Raw genomic sequence first — 26492 nt, 5'->3', positions numbered from 1 at the left:
CGACACTGGAAAGTTGTTCCTGGTTTTCAACGAAAGAGTCCTCTAGATTGTAGATGTGCCAGGTTTGTTTTTGAAGTCTCTCAAAAATGTCTTATTTTCTAAATACTGGAACTGCAAACGAAAAGGAGCCCACCTGATTTGGTAGATTACAGACAATTAAATCCTTCTGCGGCAAGATGGATCATGGTGAACAATGACATCCTATATTTGAACTGGAGACCCTAAGTGCGATATTCACATTCACCTCCAAACAATGACATCATTTTAAAAGAAGCCACGAACAGGCATGTTGCTAAAGGAACACATGGCATTTAAACAGACTTGTGGGCACCTGGCCCTCTAGCCTCACTTATGGACACTCCCTAGGAACCCTCATGCACAGCTCAAAGTATTAACTACTCCTTGAGGTCAGAGGCCTCCCAAATCTCCATCTTCGATCCTCAGCTTTCTTTCAAATTCCAGACAAAAGCGTCCACCTTCCTCCTGAACCTCTCATTGTGGATACCTCCCTGGGCCCATGGCCCTGTCACTACAGCAGAGGCTTCACACTCTAGCCAGCTCCTCCCCCAGCACACTGTCTCTCAGCCACTGTTAGTGAGATGCTCATGAGACAGTGGCTATGTCTTAAGTGGGCAGTGTTAGCCCGATTTTTTTCTTGTAAGAAAACAAAGGCTAAAAGTTGTGCTAATTTGCCTGGTCCTGTGCTCATTTGAAAGTCAATCCCTTCACTATAATTTCCTAGCCTCTACAAAGCCAGAACCTCTGGAGTCATACTAGATTTTTCTCACTGATTAAGCTGTACCAAGTCTGTGAGCTTATTGTCCCTGAATCTGTTTCCTCCCTTCACTTCCCATAGTTACCTACTGTTGGGGCGAGTTCTGCCTTTATTACTGCCTCCAAATCAGCATGGCAATACAACTTGGGAATTTTACTTTTTGTCCTCCCAACAATTTCCCTTTCTCACTTAAAACAGGTGGCGGATCTGTCACCCCTTGTATTTCAGCCCAGCTGAAGGCAGGAGCGGCCTGAAGAAGTCTTTGTTAATATCTAAATCCAGTGAGGAAATTCTGCAGGACTGCTGGGAGCGGAAGGCGGATAAGAGGGTGAAAAAAGAGACACTGCCCCCTCCACTCCCCATCCCCCACCCCTGGGCCTGGAAAGGAAAAGGATCTGTCAGCCCCCAACAAGGGGGGGCCTTGCCCTGCAGCTTCCTAAGGCAGCGACAGACAGAGTCCTTGAGGACAGCTGTGTGGGAGCACTCAAGCACCAAGCAGGAGGTTCCCAGCCTCCACGCCTGGCTCTGAGGCCGACAGCTGCAAGGCTTCAAGACACCGCTATTGTGATATATGGAAGGTCAGAGGCCAGTTCCTCACCTTCCAGGCGCCATGGGAATCTCTAGGTTCAAGGGCACAACCTATGCGGGAAGAGGAGGCACCAGAAACTCACCCAGATGAAATTCTCTAGGTTAGCAGAATGGGGGTAGGAGTTCAGATGGAGATTGTTACGGGGAATAATCGCAAAGGCCTTGTGGGTGAGATTCAGATAGGTGGGTGCCTCAACGGGTGCTCAGAATCACTCCTACCCAGGAGACTGACTAGCTACAACTACGGGAACTGGAGCCCATCTGTTTTGTTGTTTCAAAAAAGGCTACCACTGGTTTGCAGAGGAGCAGGAGTTTGGAAGGTGCTGGTGATCTGGGGACAGTCCTGTGCCTGACAACCCCAGGGCCAAGGAAGGAAGAGCAGATGTTAGAGGATACTCACAAGATTAACGCCTCTGATTCCTATGCAAATACCTAGAAGGGGAGAGGCAAAGTTATCTTTAAGGCCTTTATCTTAAGCTCTGAATTGCTAAAAGCAAACAAACCAGGGAACATACACAGACACACAGAAGATAAAAAGTGAAGTCTATTTGGAAAAAGACCCAGAGCTAGTGGAGTCTTGAGATCCAGACATCCCTGTTGCCTAAGCCTGGACATCCTTCCCTGCCCAATGTGCTGGGACAGGGACCTGATTTCCATAAGATGGAAATGGTGGCCTGCTGGAAACTAAGGTGATAGTGGAGGGGAGACTCCCTCCCTAGGAGAAAGGATAAATCCTTATGACAAAATGTGATAATTCAAAGAGGCTGCAGTAACGCTAGGTCCTGGAGGCACCAAGGATTCATCTGGGATGGGGGCAGTGTTCAGACTCCGAGGACAGTGGCATTCTCTGAGCAAATTCCACTTCAGTCTGTGGCTGAACATCTGAGACCTTCAGAAGAGGTTCAGAGAGGCCCTGATGAAGACTGAAGAGGGTTTAGATAAGACGAGATACTCTGGCCAGCAGAACTTCACACAGACAAGCATCAGCAACCAGGAGCCCCATTTTCCTGCCAAATGGGCACATCACTAATCCTGAAGGTCATGCAGGGTACAGGGCACATCCAGAGGGAAGCTGACCTGGAAGAGGAGAATTCCCTGGGGAGAAAGTGCCCATCACTGAGTAGCGTTTGTCAAGACGGTCCCCTGAGTCTGAAGCACAAAGTCCCACCTATCTGCTTTGATTCCAAGAATGGTGGGCATGTTGTATTAAACCATTTCCCCAGAAAGATCTCAGACAGGGAACATGACAGCTAAGGGTATCAGGGAGGCAGGTAGCGGTCTGGCAAACCAAAACAAGCCAAGAGTGGGGCCACTCTGGTCTCATAAGGGTCTAGCCCCCTTGGTTCTTTTCCCTGTTGCACCAGATTGGTGAGACCCAGGAGAGAGAAGGCAGCTGGTGAGCTCTCACATTCCTATCCCAAACCGCTCCACTGGACAGTCATCAACAGGAGACTTTCCAAATCTGTGGCGTCCAAAAATGTGGGGAGATGGCAAGGGGGAGGGATACTGGAGAAAAGAGGACCTGTCCATTCTGCAGGCCCAAAACAAATGTTCATGTGACTTCCTTTAATGCAGCAGCAGCCTGGTGAATAAGGAGCCTGGAGTCAGGTCAGTGGAAGGGGTTGTTTCCGCATGCTGGAGGCTAAGATCCATACTTGTTCCCTGGTCTGTTTTTGGACGGGCTCCCCTTCATTCTAATCACAATGCTGCTGTCAGAGTGATTCTTCTAACATGCAAATATGTTCCTGTCACTTGCCTGTTTGGAATTCTTTAATGGTCCTATTAGTTTCTGTCAACCTAGAGACCCGTCTAATCAGAACCACTGCAAGTTTTTTAAGCAGGACCGCAATATGTTAAGGCCTGTGTTACAGGAGACCTCAGACAGCACACAGAGATTATTCTCCTGGATTTATCAACTAAATACATTAAAATGAATAAACTAATTCTCCTGGCAAACAAACAAACAAACAAACCACCAAACAACAACACTGTACAAAAAGAATAAAAGCTATAACTAAACTTGGGTTTAGAGAAACCCAAAACTGTTCTCAGAAAGCTTTACATCTTCCCTGAGTCAGGCAAACTCCTACACACACCGAGTTGAATGGATGGGCCAGATGAGAACCACTTCAGGAAAACAACATAAAATGACTGTGATCCCAATGTGGTCCCAGTTTACATGATGAGTGTGTTTTATGAGCCATTTTTAATTCCTGCTGCTGAAACAAAAAAGAATTACCTTGGTACTTGCTACATAATGGATTAATTTATTCTCGAAATAAAGTACTCTTTGTTGTAGTAGAGACATGCCTGCTACACTAGTTAGCACTAAAGATTGATAGAGAATGTGTTTTACTAGCTAATTTTAATATTAAACATTCTCCTCTCTTATGATCCCAAATGTCTTCCCTTTCACTTTTTGTTTTGTCTATTTATTCATGGAGAAGGGAAGACGTTTTAATGATATTCTTTAGACAATAATTTTCCTTACGTAAAAGTGACATGATGATGCCTTTTACTACTTCTTCCACGGTGTGAAGCACATTCTACAAATACCAGGTTGTGCTCTTAGGATTAAAGAACTAATCACGCACCAGTATTATTCTAGATGCAACCTCAGACGGATGCTGCGGTACAGTGAAAAGAGCCAAGTTTGAAAGGTGCTCTGCTACTTGGAAGGTGTATGACCTTAGCTATGCTGTCTTTCTAAGCCCAAGTCTCCTCTGACATAACGGGGACATTGATTATCCTGCAGAGCTGTTATAAGAATATACATTATATGTGTACACAGAGTGTCACAATGGCAAGCAGAGTCCAAAGTAGGTGTGGCCTGTGAATAAGAAGTGTCAGGAGTGATTTCACACAGCAGGTGAGCTCACAATTGCAAATACCTCATTTTGGACACAACGTACCTAACATTAAGCAGAGCATGCACGATGGACGCCATCACCTTTCTCTAATGTGGATTACCACTCCATCTCCCAACACATGCTTGAAAAGAACTTTGTATTATTATCTCTTTGCTCTAACATTTTGAATGTCATGTATTAGAAAGATGCCTACATTTTTAAGTAGCATAATACTTTTAATGATAGCAAATAACTTCAAGCAGGTCTGGCATGAATGGGTCTTATGAATGTCCTGAAGATGCCCAAAAAGACAGACATACTGAAGTGATTCAGGCGTTTCTAGAGTTAGATAAATTTTTTCTTCTGAAAAATGTGTTAGTGGGGAAGTGGACCCGTTTCAGTTCGAATCATCTGGAGAACAGGCATGAATTTAAATGAGAACAACTAATACTCTCCCCTCAAGCTTCCACCTGAGGCAGCTGTGGACCTTTCCGGAAGTCAGCCTGAAGATCACAGAAGAAAGTGAGAAGTGGTTCGTGTACTGAAAGTTAAGGGGGTGGCGGGAACAAAAAGGAAGATGGATCGTAAGAAGACTTACATAGAAGACTGAAATTTTAAAATATGGCATCGGTCAAGGGCATTTTGCAAAAAAATAAGAGGAAAGAGCCAAGAGTTATGGTTAAGCAATAGCCCTAAAACTGCAAAACAAGGAGAGGGTTGCTTTAGGGTGAAATGAGCTTGGACAGAGAACTGATACATGTTATGGGGGGAAAAAACCACAAAAATGTTGGATAGGAAATTTAAGCCTGGAATTAGGGATCATTATCTTGAAACGAGTGGTTAAAACAAATCAATCTCCACATGAATGGTAGAAAAAAAGAAATAAAAACTTCTACTATATAATGGGGACTCTGTCAACCATGAATTCCTTCAAATAAACACTTGACCTACCTACTTCACAACTTGAATGAGTCTGGATAGAAGATGTGCAAACCAACCCGCATCATCACTTTGGGAGGATGATTTAGAGACTTTGGATTACATGTTACATATATCTGATATGTAATTCTAAATGAAAGATAAGACCCCAATTTGTTCCTAGTGTTTGTACCATACAAAACATACATATACATGTAGACACACACACACACACACACAAAAGGAAGCAGATCGCAAAGTTTCTAATAAGTAAATCATGATACATTACAAATCAACTCTACAATACCCATTATTTATAACATAATATGAATAAACAGCAATGATGTTTTATCATGTTCTCTTGGTTTCAAAAGTTCCCAAGCTTTATCACACAATCCATTTTTCCCTCAAGTTCCTCGAATACAAATTCTCTGACAGCAAGTATTTTCTAGAACATTGTAACGCCTCTGTACAAAGGTGGAAAGGCTCTGGTGTGGGCTTTGAGACAAGGAGACAATGAGTACAGTCACAACCGGCCCCAAAAGAGTGGAGGGTGCAGGCGTCTCAGGGCTGAGAGAAGGCACACTTACCTTTCTATGCAGGTATGGATGAGTTTTAGACGTGACCCGAAGCAAAGGCCACGTCAGACCTAAGAGCAACCCTAAAGGAGAAACATGAACAAAAGGTTAAAAGGAAGCACTAAGAAGAAATTATAAGAGTCCTTGTAGGCAGACATTTCCCTGTACAGCATAGGACCTCCAGGCCACCAAGGTCAAACCCTCTCCATTAAATGCCCTACCTAGTACCATATGCCAATATTCCAGAGGCATGCCTTTAAGTTCCTAAAGGGCTTTTCAAGTGAGAGGGGCAATACAGCGGACGAAGTGGTCAAGAGCAAGAGTTATGATGTCAGAAAGACAAGATCCAAATCTTGGTGTCACCTGAAGCCACTCAGAAACCTCACACAATGTGTTCAATCTCTCCACCTCGGCTTTCTTGCCTGTGAAATGGAGATAATGATCCACCCAGAGCATGAGACCCGTTCGAGGATTCCATGAGTTGATTTAAGTACAGTGTTTATTTGCACTGTGTCTGGCAAGCAGGAAGCACTCGCGGGTATGACATTATTTTTCAGGGACCTGAAGTGAAAATATGTCATAGCCTCAAGCAGAAATAAGAGGATAATGAGAACCTTCTCAGAGTGCCAACAAACAATGGCTAGAGAAGGTCACAAGTCCTGAGGAGGCTGGGGGTTGAGGGGAGGAGGAACAAGGAAAGGCCACCAAGGGGCAAAATATCAAAATCAAAACCAAAACACCCCACAAAGGCATGACTCCAATATTTTTTCAAAGACGAGAATACTCCTATAGGCAGAGGTCTGGAGGTCTGGCTTTGACCCTGTGATGCACTTCAGGAGGAGGACGGAGATGGGGTGGCAACCGAAGGAGAGGCAGGAGTGGAATTTTTAAAGACTGATAAAGATTTCAATATATTTTCCTGTGAAAATAATGAAGACAGGAAATACCTCAATAATAACTCAAACCCCTCAGTCCTTACCTTGACAGATATAAATTCATTACCAACCAGGAGTCCAAAGCAATTGGAGTACCAACCTCAGCAATGTCCTCTGGGAGGTCTACATTTATGCACAGCCCTGGAAGGCTGTTATTAGTTTTTGGTTTTTGAATAGAAAAACCTACTAATATGAATTCTATGAAAGCTACAGGCATAATAATTTGAATATGAGCTGAGTTGTTTTCCTTTTATTTAGCTGAGGTCTTTCCTTGGTGAAAAATGGCACGCTAAAAAAGCCAATAAAATAATACTGCAAAGTAAACATTTAAACCAAACACATACTATTTTAGTAGCCTCGTTAGTAATGATGATTAATTACAAATAATTAGATACTGAGTTATTACAGAAAGTTTTTATGGTACTAATATCTGGGCCATCCACATAGCTTACATATAATCTAATTTTAAATAATTTTATATTTCAGAATAGCCTTTCTTTTAATCCAATATCATAGGTAAGGAGGGCCTCTCATTGTCAATGACTACACCACCCCCACTCCCAGCCCCAATACTGGGGTTAAACCCAGGGGTGCTTTACCACTGAGCTACATTCCCAGTCCTTTTCAGCTTTTGAGACAAGGTCTTGGTTAAGTCGCCGAGGCTGGCCTCAAACTTGCAATCCTCCTGCCTCAGCCTCCCAAGTGGCTGAGATCACTGGCCACCACGGCCAGCTATGTGAGCTTTTGTAAAGGCAAGTCAGTATGAATGGATGGGAAGCCATTCAAGAGGAAAGAATCTGGCATCTGTCTATGGGGAGGTTTGCTTAAGAGGAATAATGCACATAGAAGCATAGAGATCAACTATATGTTGATCTCCAAACCTGTGGTGAGGGATTGATTCTTAAATTACTTCAAATTATTCTTGGATATTGAAGCAAACTTTGAAGAAAAAAAAAGGGGGACTCTTTTGTGGAGATGCTATAGTTGAAGCTCTGATTCTACAAATATAGTGGCAGTCACTGCCTTGGCCTGGATGGAGTTCTATCAATGCAGATGAAGATACACTTCACGCTGAAAGCTAAATTATCAAATGGAAAAAGTGTGGCTTCACTTCCTACTCCTGCTGCTACTTTACTGCCCCTCCCTACTTTGGTGTGATGTCACCTGAAATTACTTCCAGAAATTGTGGGGACTGAGCAGTCATGTTATAAAAGCTAAGCACTGTGCTTAATGCTTTCTTATCTACAAGTTAGTGCTCACGGAGGTGAGAGTCCACCAATGCTCACCACCATACATTCCTGTTTTGGAAGGAATCTCAGATCTCAGCAGTGAGACAACCTGCTGAATCAACCCTATTCCTACAACCCACATGAATCTGTTCTTCTATAGGATTCCCACCACCAGGCACAGATCTGAACACCTCTATTTAAAAACCCATCTCCATCTTAATGAAAATGAAAATCCAAATAGATTTCTTAAAAAAAAAAAAAAAAATCTTGGTGGTTAAAAAAAAAAAAAAAGACATGAGGGCAAAATTCTAGCCAGTCTGGGTGCTTACTCCCCACCCCCTACATCTTCTAAAAATTTCCGTTATGATTTTAAGATATTATTTTCCCAAAGAATGCTGAGAACTATTTCCCACTTAAGCTCAGGCTTAAAAAAGAAATTGTAACCTGAGAATAGCTCAGAAATTGGGTTTGTCCTAGGGTCCTGTGAAATCAGAGTAGTCAGCCTTTGCTTCCTTTGATAAGGAATTCGTAGCACACAGTGGTAGTAAATCTGGTTAAAAAACTTGTCAAAAGATGTTTTATTTTGCATTAACATTACATCATAGAATTAAGTCATATAACATGGACGCTTTCTCCATCTCCATCACTAAATCACTAAGTTTGGACAAGTCTAAAAAATTCTTCATTAAAAGCTATTTCATCTTCTTAATGAAAGTATCTTAAGCATTACGTTGACGTTTATTTTTAGAAAAGAATAATCGAGCAGAGAGCTTGGTTACGAAAAGGATAATGCCATTCACTTTTAATGCCTTGTCCTAGAAGTTGATGGACTGCCGGACGAACTTGCCAAACCAAGAAGTGTTTACTAATTCTCCACAAAGGAAACATTTTTAAAAAGCAATAGCGCCAATCTAGTGACAACAGACTGATCACGTTTCCCTAAAATTTAGTATTCGCAGTGGAAGCCTGGATAAGTAACTGTGTTCAAAGGAATGTTCAGAGAGCCGTCAATCGCCATGCATCCAGCTGCACTTACAGCCAAGAGCTTTGCTAGGCTCAGAGATATAAAAATGAATTGGGCACAGCTGCTTTACTTCCAGCTAAAAGAATACATTTAAACAAAGAGCTAAGGGGCAATGTGTTAAGTGCTATAACCGAGGTGTGCACAAAGGGCTGGAGCCAAAGGAAGAAGCCATAAATTCTTCCTGGGAAATCAGGCAAGTGAGGAACGGTGGTATTTCCTTGTGATGAATTCAAGACTTTTCCTTTACTACGTTCTGTAAAGGAAGGTGGTAATTTTAAGATTTATGAACTCTTCTAACGTCACCTGCTATCTTGGTCTATTTGTCAATTTCATTTATGTTTGACACAGACTTTCAGCTACAATATCCCAAGAGCAGAAATTTTGAAAAATGAATGCAACATAGCAACATTCCCATGAAAGGCACACAATACGCAGTGGCGTGAATCACAGCATGAGGGGAACTTAGATCCCAAGTTTGAAGATGTTTTGAAACATAAATGAAAGAAAGACACGTTTGGGAGGATTTATATGTGATATTAATGCTTATTTTAAATATCACTTTTTTCTTTTCTTCTGAAAGCAAAAATAAAAGCATCGCCTGATTATATCATGGTTCATATTTGCCTTTCTCTATGTCTGTGTTTAAAAAAAAGGAGGGGGTGTTGAGTCAACTTCTACTTAACATCATTTATTATGCATACCATATTCCTACTTATAACATAGTTGTGACAAAACCGCCATTGTTCATTGCACGCTAGCCCCAAACTTGAGTCATTCTAATGTAAGCATGAGAAACTCCCGTCTCCTTTGGGGTGAATTTCCAAATTCCTCTGTGTTAAATTGAGGTCTAATTTTCCCTGTGCCTGGTTTTCACAAGAAGGTCCATTCCACCCCATGTGCTCCTTTTCAGCTGTCAATAAACAGAGGCAGTGAATTCCCCAGGGCTTCACAAAGCTAGTTAGGCAGAGCCATTCATTCCTTCAGGAAAACAGGGCATTGATTTCAGTGAGTTCCCAGGGAGCAGCTGCAACAAAGAGATCAAAGGCCCACCTCTCTCTCCCTCCATTGCTTTCATTAGGCCCAGCCCAGACAAACAGCGACAGGTCTCCTTGAGACTAGGAGAGGGCCCAGCGGACCACCGCATGGTTCAATTCAAATTCATCCGTTTCCTACATTCCAGTGACAGTCCAGAATGCTAACCATGACAAACCAGCACAATCGGCCGGCATAATATACTGTGCACTAGTTCATCCAAGGTCAGAGGGAGAAAACAAGCGCCCAGGGAAGTCCTCTGCTTCTAGGGCCTGCTGAGCCTCAATGGCCCCCTGACATTCCATAAATAAACTTCTCCCTCTCACTCTCCCTTTCTTCCTCCACCCTGCAACCTCACAAGTGAGGGTCTCGCTTAACAATCTGCAGTGTTTCTCACGTCACAGTACCCAAACAATCCGGAAACTTTATTCCGAGTCCTACTGTCCCAGGGTCCTAGCAGTACCGTCACGGGTGCAGCTCCTGTCAGTTCGCTACCACCGTGAAGCTAATCCGTTGTACCCAGCAAGCTACTGCTGCACCCCAAACTGTACTTCCTAGGTTTCCCTAAGGGGCGATCGGCTGTGAAGGCCACGCCTCATCTTAAGATGAGGGTTGGTTTGCATCAGTTCTGTTTACAAAACAAAATGTGAAACAAGAGGGAACAGTTTTTAATTGATGCAGAGAATTACCTACATCAGATGATCAAGCTCTTCAATGAGAGCCCATGTGTAAAGAGCTGTGTGGGTTTGTGGGAGTGAGGAGGGTCAGCAAGAGGGAATCCGAAAGAAAACACATTATCTTGACTGGTTACCTACACTGAACAAATACAATTAAAAGGTTCCTGAGCCTGCCCCTGAACTGGAAAGGGCTTCTTTGACACTGCGTTCAGGAAAGACTAATCAAATGTGGTCCTTTCCTTATGCTCTATTCCATTTCTGTTACTCATCCTGAGTACACATGGCATTAGATGGGTTAAGTCTCAAAATTCCTAAACCAAAAAGAAAATAAACAATACTGGAATGAAAGGTATGGAGAGCTCATTCCTTGTTGCAGAACCAACCTTTCACACACCCATTCATAAGCATCAGGACTGACCTTGGGGATCACCAGAGACCTCCTAGTCATCAATTCACTGATTATCCATCTCTGGCTGCCAAAGATGCCATTTGGTAGAGGATGCTGAACAGCTCTCGAGGAGAAAAAACTTTCACTTATTTCCAAGCTGGGACGGAAATGAGCCTAGAAAATATACAACTCTAAAATGGACAAGGTAGGTAGCTGGTGACAAAGGCGGTCTGACCATTCGATTAGGAATCATAAAGCCAACTCTGGTCTCCACTTGCTTTGGGCTTTGGGGGACACATTTAACCTGACTTCCAAAATGGAGACAAATATATCTGTAAAAAACTCCCTTAACAAGGTACTGAGAAATAAGCATTGTGTGTCTCAATGAAGAAAGGCCATCTTATATGTAGAACTTCTTTATACAATCACAGGTCATTCTGTGATTCAAAAGAGGTTCTCTGGAAACTCGCTAAGTTCCCATAAATCAAATTATTTTCTAAAAGCACTGGGAAATTCATCACTTAAAGAAAGTCTGTGGCAAATGACCAAACACACTCATCGCTTCATTTATATATCTTTCAGAAGCATTTACAGAGCACTTAGAAATATTTTCAATTTGATCTTCTCCACAACCAGCTGAGGTAGATGGTTTTATTAATCTATTTTTGAATGAGGACAAAATAGGTTCAAGAGAGGCAAATGGACTTGCCAAAGTCACAGAACTAACCAGCAGAGTTAAAACTTGAGTGTTCTGCCTCTAAACTCCATTGCCATTTCCATTCACCCTGGCTACTGTGTACTATGAATAGACTATTCTCGAAACTTCTCTTGCCATACCTACTTTAAGTAATCTAGTCAATTTTAAGTCTACTGCCTTATGCCACTTTTATTCAGTGAGGCGGTGTTCAAGAACATGAACTCTGGAGTCAGGATTGACATTTAAATTGTAGTGTCATAGGCTGAGCGCCTGGTGACACCTGTAATCCCAGCAATTTGGGAGGCTGAGGTAGGAAGATTGCCAATTAAGGCTAGCCTCAGCACCTTAGTGTAGCCCTAAATGACTTAGTGAGACCCTGCCTCAAAATAAAATTAAATTAAATTAAAATTAAAAGGACTGGGGATGTAGCTCAATGGTAAAGCACCCCTGTGTTTAATCCTCAGTAAACGTCACCGTTTACTAATTTTACAAATAAAGCAATTCACTTTATTTTCAGTAGCCCAGTTTCCCATCTATAAAAGAGGAATACTACCTTCTCTCACTGAGTTTGTAGAGGATTGCATTAGGTAATTTGTGTAAAGCACCTATACCCATGTTAGTATTTGGTAACTCTCATCAATGTAAAATTTGAGAAAATACTCTTCCTTTTCAACAAAAGGATATAAAATTTAACTCTCAGCACCTAGATTACACGATGCCCTCTTGCATGAAAAGTTTAGCACTCAAGTCTAGGAGTTAGCAGGGGCCAACTGATGAACCCAAATCAAATGGTTATAAAAGATAAACTACAAAACAGAAACACTAATTGAAGTATCCTTTTAAAGAGCTAATTGAAGCAAATCTTTGCTATAAAACAGCAGTGTGGTTTCTATACAATTCAGTCTTACTTTTTGTGATTTAATCATTTCAAGTAGAAACATATTGATAACAGGAAGAAATTCACAGACTTACCACACAGGGAAAAATACACAGTATTTATTGTATGCAGATTGTGCTTTAATGTTTTCAAATAACTAATACATATCTTACTGCGATTGACCCTCACATTACTGTGACAACAGATCAACTTTCTAGCACAAGGAAAGACTGCTGTGGCCAACAGTGAGTCTCATTTTTCACTCCATGTCCCATTTTTTATAATACCCTATTAATGGATGGTGGCATGTACATGCTATAGCACAGCGTGTACAGAATGCTATGGGAACATAAGCAGAGACAGAGCCTCTAAGTCTAGGAGAACCAAAGAAGGCTTTGGAGACGAGGTGACATTTATCTAAACTTTTAGCCAGTGCGGATATATTTCTGGAATATTCCTTTTTATCCCTGAGCTTAAAATTTTTCTGTGAATTCTGAATAGATCATTCAGGGATTTAGTTCTTCATCACTGCTTTTGTTCATTTGTAAACTTAAATGGATTCTTTCTCCCCTTTTGTAAATACATCTCAGGCATTGCCACTAAAGAGGCAAGGAGCTGAGGCTACTGTTGTCTGAATAAACACCATTTAAGTGCCTTCTAATTCTATAGATTTGGGATTCTTTTTTTCTGCAGTACTAGAGATCAAACCCAGGGCCCTATCCATGCGAGGCAAGCAACCTACCACTGAGCTACATCCCCATTCCAGTTCTGTGATTTTTAAGTTACTGCTCATTCTTACATTGCACTAGCTACTTAACAACATAGCATCATAAATGTGCATGTTAATTACAGACTGTTAATACTAAGACATATATTTTTATTTACTGTCATTTATTTCAGAAATAGTTGGAAAGAACTTTTAAGAATATTCAAGGGAACATGTCTCACTAAAGAAACTTAGCCCATGGTTGGGGAAGTTTGATGAGTCTGTCTTTCCTATAAAGAACTGAGAACTGACTTTTTGTAACCATCTATAATTCTGCTTTCTCTAACAACACAAAAGACGTGTTTTCCAATGTAAGACATTCAGATACTTGAAGATGCATTTCCAATGTAAGACATTCAGATACTTGAAGACACATGCAACAAGCCCTTACATTGAGTCACTGAGATCATTCTTTTCTAATATAAACCTATTATAAATTTCCCCTGTAAGTACTGCTATAATTGCACTTCAGTCATTTAAAAATTTTTCTTTTAGTTCATAATGTTAATTTCTCCTTTTGATTTTCTTAATCGACTACTCTTCAGAGGAGTTTTAGATTCACAGAAAAATTGGGTTGAAGGCAGAGATTTTTTCCATTTATCCCCTGCCCCACCACATGTATATGTATATATATATATATATGTGTGTGTGTGTGTATTTATGCAAATATATATTTACATGTGAAACACACACACACACACACACACACACACACACCCTCCTCCGTTATCAACATTCCCCACCAGAATGCTACAGTTGTATCAACTGATAAACCCATATTAATATATCATTATCACCAGAGTCCATAGTTTACATTGAGGTTCACTTTTTATGTTGTCCATTCTGTGGGTTTGGACAAATTTATGACAGGTATCAATCATTATAGTATCATACAGAGACATTTTGCTATCCTAAAAATCCTATGTTCTACCTAATCATCCATCTTCCCCACACTTCTGATTTTTTTCCCACTGTCTATACCATTTTGTCTTTTCTTTTTTTTTTTTAATCCATTTATTTATTTTTTTATTGTAAACAAATGGGATACATGTTGTTTCTCTGTTTGTACATGGCGTAAAGGCATACCATTTGTGTAATCATAAATTTACATAGGGTAATGTTGTTTGATTCATTCTGTTATTTTTTCCCTTCCCCCCACCCCTCCCACCCCTCTTTTCCCTCTATACAGTCCTTCCTTCCTCCATACTTGCCCCCCTCCCTAACCCTGACGCTAACCCTAACACTAACCATTTTGTCTTTTCTAGAATGTCAGTCAGATAGCAGGAACCCTATACTAATATGCAATTAAGTTTCTTCCATTTCTTTTCATGGCTTGACAGTTCATCTCAATGCTAGTCGATTCCTTTTTTGTCCTACGGGTTACTGTTTATAATTCACCAGTACAACCATCTGGGTCTGCTGGTTTCTTCCCTACAGGATGTTTTACTATCATCTGGATTTCTTTAATAGATATAGAGCTATTCAGGTTACCGACTCCTCGAGTGAGTTTTGATTGTTCGTATTTCAAAGAACTGGTCCATTTTATCTAATTTATCAAATTTGGGGTTGTTTATCATATACATGTATTAGTTCTGCAATATGCATGGAATCAGGACTATTACCCCCCCGCCTTCAATTCCTAATCATTTGTGCATTCTTTTCATTGGTTGCCTGGCCAGAAGTTGATCATTTTATTGGTCTTTTCAAAGAACCAGCTTTTCATTTTATTGATTTTCCCCACTGTTTTCCTGATTTCAACTCTGATGACTTCTCTAATTGTCATTATTTTCTTCTGCTTGTTTTAAGTTTTTCTATTTTTAATTTCCCAAAGTCAAAACTGACATTGGTTTTAGAGCTTTCTTCCTTTCTATTATATGCTTTCAATACTATACATTTTCCTGTAAGCACAGTTTTAGCTGCATCTTACATATTTTGAAAAATTGTGATTTTTCAGACAGTTTAAACTATCTTAATTTTTTTTCCTGAGACATCATCTTTGACCCAAGTAGTTCTTTCATGCATATGCCAATCAGCACTCATTTTGAAGACTCTAATAAGAAAATCCTCTAAATATAATTGGAGCTTACTGTCTCTTTTGCTACTCCGTCCTTCAAACTCTTGCTGCCTCAGCCTCCCCAGATCCTAACTCTATCCTTCAGCTCAGGATGACCAGTGAACTGTCTGAGTTCCCCCTTCTTGCACTGCAGTCTAGGCTAGATCATTTGTTTTCCCTTTTCAGGGTTCACTATGCTGCTTTTGGTCCAATGTCTGAATGCCTTTGTATCATCGTTTTATCATTTTTTGTTTTAAATTTTTGCTATTGCAGGCAAGAAAATAAATCCAGTTCCTGTTACTAAATCATTGCTGGAAGTGGAAGGCCCCTCAGTACGAAAGTCCAATCCTCTGTGTTTGCATTAGTGCTTTGTATTTACACTGAAGTTGCCCCAGCTTCCGTCACATACCCATCAGAAGGGCATACTAGGCAAAGTCAGTAACTACTAAACGAAGCTTTACCTACCCACTTTCCCATCTTTGTGGGATATGTATTGGGCTACAGAACCCAAATTATAATAAGGCCTTTTTCGAATACTTATTTTTCATTCAAATAGTATCTACTGAGCAACTTTTCCCCTGGCACTGTTCTAGGTGTTGGGGATTCACCAGTGTGAAAACTCACACACACACACACACTCTCTCTCTCTCTTTCTCTCTCTCTCTCACACACACACACACACTCACACACACACAAATTTTTGCTCTTGTAGAGTTTAACTGAGTGAAAGGGGGACAAACAGAACACGTCAGAGGTGATTAGAAAAGTAAAGTGATGAAGGGACAGGAAGAGCTAGGAGGATCAGGTGAGGAAAACTGCCATTAAAAACAGGCTGGTACGGGGCTGGGGAGATAGCTCAGCTGGTAGAGTGCTTGCCTCGCAAGCACAAGGCCCTGGGTTCAATCCCCAGCACCACCAACAGGCTGGTCAGGGAAGCCTGAGTAAAAAGACGACAATTTGGAAATCATCTAAAAAGTCAGGGAACATCTGACGGAAGGAAGTCAGTTATGGGCCCATCTGGGGGAACAATAACTGCAAAACCTGATGTAGGAACAAGGGAACAAGAGAATTGGTAAGGCTAAAGCAGTGAGGGAAGAGGATCAGGCCTAAAAGATTAGGCCAGAAAAAAATAAGGCCCAAGGTAACGAACGGGGGCCCTTATCACGAAAGAGCTGATGGCCTCTGTAAGTGAGATACGGAGGCACGAGAGGCACTGGAGCAGGAAAGTAACTCCAGACTTTCAGTTTTAAATAATTTATCTGGCTGCTGTTTAGAGAATGTGTCACAGAGGAGAAACTGTGAAAGCTCGGAGGCCAGGCAGGAGCGCAGACAGGACGACAGATGATGAGGCTTGCACCCAGAGAGTGCCGAAGCTCTAGGAAGACACGTCACGGGACACAGCTGGAGATCAGGGGATGCACCGTGACTTGTGTTTGAGGAATACCACAAACCAAAGCAATTCTCAGAAAATCAGTTGCTGGAAATAAATAGTCTTAATTTAATTTTATCTCAGTTTTTTCCCAAATTACATGATCACAGTGTCTTTTTCCATATGATAACAATTAATACCCCAGAAAATGCCCATGTCAAGGCAGCTATTCTGAGGAAAACTGTACTAAAGCTATGTGTCTTTCTGGTGGCCCCAAAACAGGTGGAACCGAGCCTGCTAGAACAATGTACAAAATACTGACTTAGGAACTACCACAATGCAAGTCTTCATTATATTACTTTATAATGATACTCACCTCCTGCTAAGATGAAAAACAAAGTCATGTATCTTTAAAATTGGTTTAGCATATTTCAGTTCTTCATCAAAAATCAATGATGTCACAAAGACAATGTTGGATGGAAACTCTGGACATACATACAACCTCAGCTCCTCAGGTAACCCTTTATTCCCACCTACCATGACCTTGGAGGGACATCACTCCAAGAAACAGATGCTCATAGCCCACGATGAGTAGGTCAGACTTCCTCAAAGCATCTGTTACCTACTAGCATCAGAAAAAGTGAAACAGACCTTAAAATAATAATAATATAAGAACCATATTTAAAATCTTTTTGCCCCACATCTTGCTCTGGGACCTTTAGAAATGTACTCTTGTGTGATCGGATGTGTGATTAGAGAAGACAAAGTTTGGGGGGGGAGAAGGATAAAAAATCTGAAATGTCAACTTACAAAAGCCAACGGCACTGCGTATGAATCAGGCAGAAGCAATCTGAAAATAAATAAAAACCATTCGTTAGCTTTACATAGAGCCGCACGTGCATTTGTGAACTGTAATTTCGAGATTGTTGTAGATTCATACACAGTTCTCAGACAGTCATTACTGTTTCCCCAGTAGCAACATTCCACAAAACTATAGTATCATCGCATAACCGCCACAATTACGTTAACTCAATTCACAAGTCTTCTGAGAGTTCCCCAGTTTCGCTGTATCTCTGTGCATATTTTGTTCTATACAGTGTCATGTCATGCGTAGGGGGTGCCTCTCTACCTTCACAGGCACCATACTCAACAGTTCTATCAAAGGATCCCTCATTTTGCTCTTAGAGACACACCCAACTCCTCTACCATAACCTGCTTCTGCCCCAATCTTTGCACATTTTTATTAAAATAACATCCATTTAGAAAGAAAAATAAATATTTGAGTCATTTTTCTTAAGACACTACTACCAAGTTGTGTGTCAAATCATGAATACAAAAATCCTACTGTTTTGGGTTAAGGAATAAGCTTCAGAAGGAACACGTTTCTGGAATGTTTTTTTTCTCACGGTTGCCACCACATAAGACCATTCATTTCAAAAGTCCAAAGGTGAAAGGTAAGGCAGCTAGAAGTGCTGTCTGAATTCACATTCCATATTTTCAACATTTCTCTGACAAGACAGCTTCGGGTGCTTCCTATAGAAAATCTAGGTAATTTATATATGTGACTTCATATAGTCCCCGTAACCCTCTTATATATACACCATTATCATCTCTGTTGGGCCCAGGGGGAAACCAAGGTCCCAAGAGGTTCAAGCTACTTAAAGTCTCACAACTAGCAAGTGGCAGATACCAGCACCTGGGACCAGATTCTTAGCATCCAGACTATTGTGTCCCACGAATAAACTAATGGTAAAGACATTAAGAGATTTTGTGTGGCCTTTTGTTGTATTCACAAATCACCTGATTGTTGGCAGACTTTAAAATACAGGAACTGAATAAGGAAAATGCCCCAAACAACGATTAGCGAAATGGAAACAGTTCTTTATTCAAATAGGAAATGATGGAACATTGGCACAAACAAAGGCTGGGGCACGCAGGAAGAACCGTATCACAGCAACGCACCCTCACCAGCCCCAAATTGCTGGTCCTCGACATACGTCGGGGACTGTCAGGCAGTGGTTTACGCACAGCCATGATTACTCTTGAAAAAAATTATTCAATTGGGCAACAGTGATGATGGGAAGACTGAAAATTTCAGTCACAGATAAAAGCATCAAAATGAGGCTCCTCAGCAAAAATAGACATCTAAATGTCCAAAGGTAATGTCCGGATAATGACAACTTGGTAGACGCCTATTGTAACAATCTTTTCTGTAGGCGTATTAGCTTAATGATAGAGCATTATTACTGAGGATTAGCAGATATTTTCTCCTGCAAAACCACATAACACATTGATGAAGAGCGGTGGCAGTCTCCCCAATGATTCAACAATGCTTAAAGGGCGCCTACTCGATCAGACATTGATATGCTGCCCTAAATACTCCAGCTAGGCTTTCTTTATGGTCTAATTTCAAAGACCTCTCCTGGATGATCCAAAGACAGGAGGCAGCCCGGGAGAGTGCATTGTCAACATAGCTTGGTGTGCATATGACCAAGTTATACATAGGAACCAGGGAACAGGGTTCTGAAGTTTCTCCTCTGTAGGAAGCCACACACAGCCGTTCCTGACCTTCAGGGGTGAAGGCATCACCTCATTAACGTTTAAATGGATCAAAAACTTAAAAATGCTTATATTTTATGCAATTTAGAAAGCACTGCTAGTTGGCTTATTTTAAATAAGCTGCATAATGTCTCCCAGTTACTCACAACTCATTCTCTGGAGAAGTGGAAGGTGGGGGTGAAAGAGTCTGCCTTTTCAGACAATGCCCCACAGGGCCTGTTCCTCCTTCCTCACCGAGAGGTCAGACACTCGGGCTGGGTCACAAAGGTGGACCTGAGGGACACTGGAGACAGCTCCCTGCTCAATGATTCCTAGAGCCATGATTTTTTTTTTAAGCAGCATTATTTCAAGAATGCTATGGGTTTGTTTGTTTGTTTTGATAAACCTACGGCAGATGCAAACATTTTATGAATGCCCCATCACTAAATAATGGGATAAAATAGACTTTGAGGTTCTAAGAAGGAAGAAAAATCAGAATAGCTCCCATTCTTCTCCCAAGGACATACATATATAGGTCTCCCTTTCAATTCATCACATCTAGTTTCTCAGCTCTTTCTAAAAGCACATTCTTGGTTTAGACTAAGTTTCTCTGTATATTCAGTCAAAGAACTGAGAACCCACTTCTCTCTTCCCAGTGAAGCGCCCCAGTGAGTCTTGGTAAGCAGCAGTCTTTATTCCTAAATTCTATGTCCCTCTTACTCTATTGATCAACAGTCACCTAATGATATACAGCTGGAGTGCAATACTTGAGTGGTTTTTCAGTGGTCTTCATTTTAAAACATTCCACAAAGTTAAGTGACCTTTTCAGTTTATTTGTATGTCACTCAGCTATAACATTTATGTCATTGTGTTTCTTAAATTGTTATATTCTTAGAAGACGAAGACCACATCCGTACAACTCAGTCTATCAAGAATAACCATGCACAAATACCAGCAAATGTCTTCGGTAGCAACGAGCACAAGATGATAACAGGGTGGCTCTGCTTCATGAAGGCTCCGGTTTCCAGGAACATGGACCCTGACATAGGAAGGAACTATGACCTCCACTGAAAGGTGGACTCAGCACCAGGGGCTACTGTGGGCATTTTCCTCTGAATTTTGCCTACATGCTGGGAAGACGATATTCCTTATTACTTCACCTCTAGGGTTTCAAACCTGAGGATACAACAGATGGACTGACCATGATTGTCTTGTAGTCAATTCAGGCTGCGATAAAATGTACCACAGCCTGAGTGGCTTAAAAACCATCTACTTCTCAGTTCTGGAGGCTGGAAGCCTTAGTGTAGCATCAAAATGGTCAGAGTTTGGTTACAGATGATTCTCATGGATCCGCATAGCAGAAAAGGCACAAGCTAGTCCCTGGTCTTGGTCTTATAAAGGCACTAATTTCATGTATGAGGGCTCCATCCTCATGACCTAATTACTTCCCAAAGACCCACCCTGAAACACCATTAAGGTTAGAATTCTGCCCTATTACTTTGGGGGGGGGGCGGATGCAAACACCGCAATGCCCTTACCCTGACATGAAGACAGTGCAGGCATGGTTGACGTACCGCAGTCTGCAAAACCTCCTCAACCCCAGGCTAACAGCCAAGAGAAGACTCTGAAGCATATAAGCCCAAGAAAATGTTATTGTTATTAAATTAAAACATCTCTGGGCAAGGACAGATGATATGTCCATTAAATTGTTGCATGTGGACAAATGACTAAGAAGAAAGATCAGATTAAGGGTAAAAAGTTTTCTAACAGAAGTCAGAGTCTCCCATCCTAGGTACAGAAAGGGCCACAGGAATGGGAAAGTAAATACGTGTTTTGAGAACCAGGTCTCAAAACAGGAAAATATTAGGGGTATGTTTATTAGTACATTGAGTTGACTGGAAACAAATGGATAAGAAACCTTCCAAATTCTGGGGAGCATTCTGGTCTCCAAGACAAAAGTGGACTCAGGTGAAGTGTTAAAATGGTCCTTTGGTCTCCAACTTTCAATATGCAGGAAGGAGAGAGAAAGGCCCTGGTTTTCTTGAACCCTACATCAAATGTGGAAAAAAATTCCTCAGAGGGCAGGACCAGGGTCTCCAAAAACAATGAACAAGAAGGCCAGATAACCAAGAAACATTTTACCTCCCCGGGACGTCCCGATTTCAAGATTGCTATGGATCAGTGACTCCCTGTAGTGTCCTGGTGAAATCTATAACCTACAATATCACAAAGACAAGCTTTGAACCAGCATTATTTCAATAATTCCAGAGGCATGTCTAAAAAAAAAATCAATATTTTTCCTATACATCATAGATTTCAAAACCGCACAGTCATTGGCATGACCATATGTTCCACGCTGTGTCCTCTGGAACAAGGATATCTTTCCTCAGCTTTTTAAAAGCAGTTTTCTAGACTGCAGTTTTAAACCATCTCTGACTGTGACAAAGCCTCATCTGTAAGGCATACAACAATGACATCACACATCAGAGATGTGCAGACAGATTTAAGACAGCTCTACTTCATGCAGACTCTCACAAACATAAGTAGGAGCTAAACCAATGACATTATAAATCTGACTAATATTCTTACAAAATGTGTGATCATGAATGAGAGACAGTATCATGAACACTAAGCAGCTTATAATTACTTCTGATATTTTACTGCTGCATTTCTAGAAAATCCACTATGACAAATCGTCCCCACCAATTCTTTGGTGGAAGCCCTGACCCCAGTGTGACTGTATTGGAGGCAGGGCCCCAAGATGTAAGTAGAGTTAGATGTGGTCATAGGGGTGGGGCCCTAATCTAAAAGATGAGTGCCTCATAGGAAGAGCCAAAGAATTGAGCTCTTCACACATGCAGAGGAAAGGCTAGGAGGACACATGCCATGGTGCCACCGTGAAAGAGCACCCTCACCAGAAAATGTGTTTGCTGGCACCTTGATCTTGGATTTTGAACCTACAGAACTGTGAGAAAATGTCTGTTGTTTAAGCCACCCTGTCTGTGGTACTGTTATGAAAGCCCTAGTTGACTAAGACACCCACCTGTAAGAATAGAGGGCTGAACTCCTAACAAAGGATTTAATATTCAAATAAATCACTGTGATGAAGTAACAGTGACAAAAAAACAAAAACAATAATCCCCAGTTTCCATTTTAACTTTAAGGGTAAAATTATAATAATGTCTTATATCATATATTAACAGTGTGCAATTATGAGAAGGGCCCTCTTTTTTTTTCTAGACACAACTCCTATCATTAAACTGATCCAAAATAAATAGGTTAATGCTAAACAAAAATTTTAAATGCCTTTGAAATTCTTTTACAAATTTATTATAATGCAGAGATTACACAGCTAAAGGATCACAACAGATTGTTTTTAAGGGCCAAAAGCGACAGCCACACCTCACGAACTCACTCACTTGTACCCAGTTGTTGAAACTACACATTTGATAATTATTTCACTTATTGTGTTATAATTTAGGACTTTCCTTATTTTCAAGGAAGTCTTCTTTCTCTCCAGATACAGTTCTGGATATTAACAAAACAGACTTGCAATTATACAGCTTTAAATAATTGAGATGGAAGGAAGTACGAGAATGGCTGGCTGTCATTCCCTTGTGTGTAATGATAAAAGTACCACCGTTTGCTGGCGTCCAGGTTATGCTTTCAAATGGCAAATTGTACACATGAAATAGCTACAGCTCATGCCAATCAGAACTTAGTGAAGCAGTATTTTTTTTAAAAGTGTCATGACCTTCATATACTTTTTAAAAATTTTTTTAAACCAAAGGCGTAAAAGGCCTAAAGTAGCACTCCATCAGATCAAAGGACAGTCATCCAAATCCAGTAATGATGCTAAAGCACTCTGACTCAGCCCACCTACGCCTGGATGACACTTTGGTGACTAAGAATCAGCATGTCACTCTTCAAGAAAATGTCACAAATATTAGGTTATTGACTCTGACTCCAAAAAAACATTCACAACGGTGAAAAGATTTGCTAGGAGATACTAATGCAAAGAGGTAGAAACACAAAAATGGCAATAAGAGGAGCACAATTAAGAAAATTTGTATAGGTTGAGTATCCCTTATCCAAAATGCTTGGGATCAGGAGGATTTGGCATTTTAAGTTTTGGAATACCTGCCTATATATAATGAGAGTATCTTGGAAATGAGACCAAGTCTAAACAGTAAGTTCATTTGTTTTATCTACACCTTATACACATAACTTGAACACAATTTTATATAATATTTTCAGTGTACCGGTGTTTTAACTACATCCCCCTTACATCAGGTCAGGAGCGGAACCTCCCATGTGGTGTCATATTGATGCTCAAAATGTTTTAGATTTTGGAGCATTTCAAATTTTTGGATTAGAGATGCTCAATATATTAGCTGGGAGGTGGATGAGGAAATTTTAAGGGTTGGATGTAATATTGATCTGGGGTGAGGTTACACACCTGTACACATATGTAAAGTTGCAAGCTGCATACTTACGACAGGCAGACTCGATATGCTTTTTCCTCCATGTATGTTATATCTTAATTGAAAAAGTACTTAACAAAGAGAAGCAGATGATTTTTATGTTACCCACTACCTAGAAAAGGTTCTTAGGCAAATGCAAAATTTTCTACTTAAATACAAAGAAAAGTATGGTTAAGTTTATGTTTGACCCCCAATTAGAATAAACTTTACACATTAGTATCACTGAAAATGTAGAAGAGAAATCTAAAGGAAGCCCAATGGTTAGTCTACACGACTAGTGTGGTCACCAAAGACTCCAAGTAGCACATTGGCAATAAAAGTAAAGCGATTTTGGTGTGTGTTGTACCACAACCACTTTTATTGAGTAACTTCATTTATTTAACTATTTTTAGCACAAGGCAGTATGGCATAGAGGAGTAAAAGCTTCTGAATCAAGACAAACCAGTTTTTCCACTTAGTAACCATATGATGTTGGGCAAGTTACTTAATCTCTTTGATAGTGAGTTTCTTCACAATTTAAAATAGATAATAATACTTACTTTGCAAAACTGTAGCACAATTATAGTAGGTACTTAATGGTGGTAGCTATTGAGCAATAGCTCTTTGTATGCAAAGCATCATGCTAGGCACTTGAACCCTATCTCTAAGAACCTGACCATCTGGAAATGACATTTAGATAAAAAGACTGGCAATGAAAGTTAAAAACTTCACAAGGGCTACAGGTTACAAATTACAGGGTTGTGATCTAGCCAGGATCATAGAGTATCCTCCAAACAGAGCCCGGAAATTTTGAGTTGAAAATTAGTTAGGGTTAATGTATCTAAGGTAAAGGAAATGGCAGGAACAAAAATATAGCCACGAAGACAGCAGGGTGACCCTTCGGGACAGAGCATTTAGGACCATGTGACCACTGGCCTAGTTCTGAGGAGTGAGAGACCAGAAGGCCAGGAAAGCAAGTTGGGAATCAAGTTGGACCACACAGTCCTGGTCAAGAAGTTAAGGATTTCTCTTCTAAAGAATTGGAATCTACTGAAGGATTCCTTTCAGGGAATGAATCCCAGTGGTCATTAGGATAGGAAGGAAAATGTTAACGTGGGGAGAAACTGCATAAAGCAAGGGTCTAAATTCCTGATAGGAATGAAAGAAAACAAGGCAGACATTAGAAATCCAACTTTACCAACTTAAAAAAAAAAAAAGAAAAAAAAAGGGGACATGAATTTCCCTGAAGGGATATAAGTAGGCTGCCTTCAATACTCAATGACCCATAAATTCTCAAGAGCAAGCGGGCATGGTGGTGCACACCTCTAATCCTAGCTACTTGGGAGGCTGAGGAAGGAGGATCATGAGTTTGAGGCCAGCCTTGGCAAAAGAGAGATCTTATCTTAAAATTAAAATAAAAAAAAAAGAGCTGGAGATGTTGCTTGGCAATAGTGTCCCTAGGCTCAATCTCCAGCACTGTAAAAAACATAAAAAGTTCTCCAGAGTAAAGATGTAACCCCAAACCAGCAAAACACTAGCAAACAGAAAGCACCTGAAATGCTTGTTGGTGAGTGAATCTTTTTGACCATTCCAAATACTGAAACCTCTACACAAACAATTAAAGAACATGATGTATTAATAATATAAGGTGAAATATGTAAAAAAAGGTAAAGTCACTTTTCCTTTCTATTGAGTGGCCACTTTCCACACGACATGCCAAGTGCTGAATTTGCTCATGCTATCTCTATCTCTAGCTTATCAAACGACTCAGATACAAATCGTGCCACAAAGTTGGGAACGTTGCCACCTCAGTTGCTAAGCACTTGTGTAATATTGCTTTAGGAATCTGTCATTCATTATGTTCTTTGCTGTAGCAAAAGAACAGTTGCTTTATGACTCATGGATATTACATGAAAAAATTAAAGTAGTAAATTAAGTAAATCATACACATGTGTAAGATTTCTTAAAAATGTAAGAAGCCTTAATTATTAAAATAACCAAACATGCTAAGAAATAAAAAAAATAAGTGCTCCCTAGAGGCTAGGTGCATTTCTTAGCCCTTTTTATATATTAACTCATTTTCAACCTCATACAGTAGACATTTGTCATCTATATTTTACAGATGAGAAAACAGACAGAGAGAAGCTAAGTAATTGCCTAAGATAATACTACATGGCATCAAAGTGACAGATCTAATTAAACCCAAGCAGCCTATCTTCAGAGTTCAACAGATTCAGAAAAGTACTTAATAAAAATGAGTACCACTTAAGATTTTAAAAAGAATTAGAAGCAGAAGAGAATTTTAACTATTCATCAACCTCACTCAGCTTTTCTGGTGTGAAGTATTCCCACTTAGGTCAGACACAAGACAAGAATATACATAATCACTACCCTATTCTCTATTGCACTAGCTGGTGAAATAACACAAAACAAAGAATAAGAGATATGAAGATCAAAAATGAAAAGAAGTAATTGCTATTTCTTCAAAATTATGTGCCTAAGTAACAGTATAATATTTACAATAATGTAATATAACAATTTTTCCAAAAACATAAATAATAATTACATGATTATAAAAAGTAGGATCATTCAGAGTAGCAACAAAAATCACAAGGATTTCAGAAAAAATGTAACATAACATGCAGAAGTCCTTTATGAAAAACCAAGGGAAGATTCAGAGGAAACACATAAAATGAAAGATTAGCTATTGCAAATATAGCCATTCTTTTCATATTA

At 40.3% G+C, this 26492-nt stretch overlaps 1 protein-coding gene across 1 annotated transcript in view; it reads right to left on the bottom strand.

The window, feature by feature from the left end:
• Positions 1-1625: 1625 nt before the first annotated feature.
• LOC306665689 (uncharacterized protein) overlaps positions 1626-26492 on the bottom strand; it is a gene marked incomplete at its 5' end in the record, with an annotated part of 34645 nt that continues 9778 nt past the window's right edge. The window contains 3 exons of the mRNA XM_079147346.1: positions 1626-1795; positions 5721-5791; positions 17566-17605. The remainder of the gene's footprint in view (positions 1796-5720; positions 5792-17565; positions 17606-26492) is intronic.

This window comes from Sciurus vulgaris (genome assembly GCF_902686455.1).
Source record: "Sciurus vulgaris genome assembly, chromosome: 7".
Lineage (NCBI taxonomy): Eukaryota > Metazoa > Chordata > Mammalia > Rodentia > Sciuridae > Sciurus > Sciurus vulgaris.
This window is presented reverse-complemented; position numbering and strand designations above follow the sequence as displayed.